Genomic DNA, 1178 nt, shown 5'->3' with positions numbered 1-1178 from the left:
CGCCCGGCCTACTACATTCCTTAATGTATCCTGGAAAGAGTCTGTTCACACCTACCCACCCAAGGCTCTTAAAAAAAGATTGTGCTTGTATTTCGGATCCTGATTTTAAAAATCATAAGACATTTTTCTAGATATTAATGAAATTTTATATGGACTGAGTTTGATAATTTTGTCTAGCATGAAATGACATTGTACTTATGCAAGAAAATACTCATATTTTTTAAATTTGTAGGGTTAATACAATGTTTGGGATTTGCTTTTACATACTTTAGCCAAAACAAAAACAACAACTAGTAAGGATAAACAAAGCAAATGTGGCAAGGTGTTGACAGTTGTTGGACCTGGGTAACTGTCAGGGCAGATGGAGGTCCAGCATATCCTTTTCTTCTCAGACTTCTCTTGGTCAGTTACAATAATTTTGTCTACCCTGTCCCCATGCCCAATCTCTGCCAGCCTCTAATCCATCCTCCTCACTGCTTGCCATCATGATCTTTCTAAAACACAAATTTGATCATATTCAAAAGTAAATTTTTTTTTTTGAGACGGAATCTTGCTCTGTTGCCCAGGCTGGAGTGCAGTGGCGTGATCTCGGCTCACTGCCACCTCTGCCTCCCAGGATCAAGCAATTCTCCTGCCTCAGCCTCCTTAGTAGCTGGAACTACAGGTGCCTGCCACCAAGCCCAACTAATTTTTGTATTTTTAGTAGAGACAGGGTTTCACTTGGCCAGGCTGGTCTTGAACTCCTGACCTTGTGATCCACCTGCCTTGGCCTCTCAAAGTGCTGGGATTATAAGCGTGAGTCACAGTGCCTGGCTAAAAATAAATTTTATGGCATGTGAATTATATCTTGATTTAAAACAAAATAGGTCAGGCACAGTGGCTCACACCTATAATCCCAGCACTTTGGGAGGCCAAAGCAGACGGATCAGTTGAGGTCAGGAGTTCGAGACAAGCCTGGCCAAATGGCGAAACCATGAAACATGGCAAAACTAAAAATACAAAAATTAGCCGGGTGTGGTGATGGGCGCCTGCAGTCCCAGCTACTTGGGAGGCCGAGGAACGAGAATTGCTTGAACCCAGAAAGCGGAGGCTGTAATGAGCCAAGATCACGCCAGTATATTCCAGCCTAGGGGTAGAGCAAGACTTCATCTCAAATAAGGAAGAAGAAGAAGAAGAAG

General features: G+C 43.0%; 1 protein-coding gene across 3 annotated transcripts in view; it reads left to right on the top strand.

The window, feature by feature from the left end:
• PMEL (premelanosome protein) overlaps window positions 1–1178 on the top strand; it is a 12899-nt gene that overhangs the window by 3242 nt on the left and 8479 nt on the right. The gene's annotated exons all lie outside the window — the stretch shown is intronic.

This window comes from Mandrillus leucophaeus, unplaced genomic scaffold, assembly GCF_000951045.1.
Source record: "Mandrillus leucophaeus isolate KB7577 unplaced genomic scaffold, Mleu.le_1.0 Scaffold922, whole genome shotgun sequence".
In the NCBI taxonomy this organism is placed as follows: Eukaryota; Metazoa; Chordata; class Mammalia; order Primates; family Cercopithecidae; genus Mandrillus; species Mandrillus leucophaeus.
Note: the sequence above shows the minus strand (reverse complement) of the source record. Positions and strands in the feature narration are given on the sequence as shown.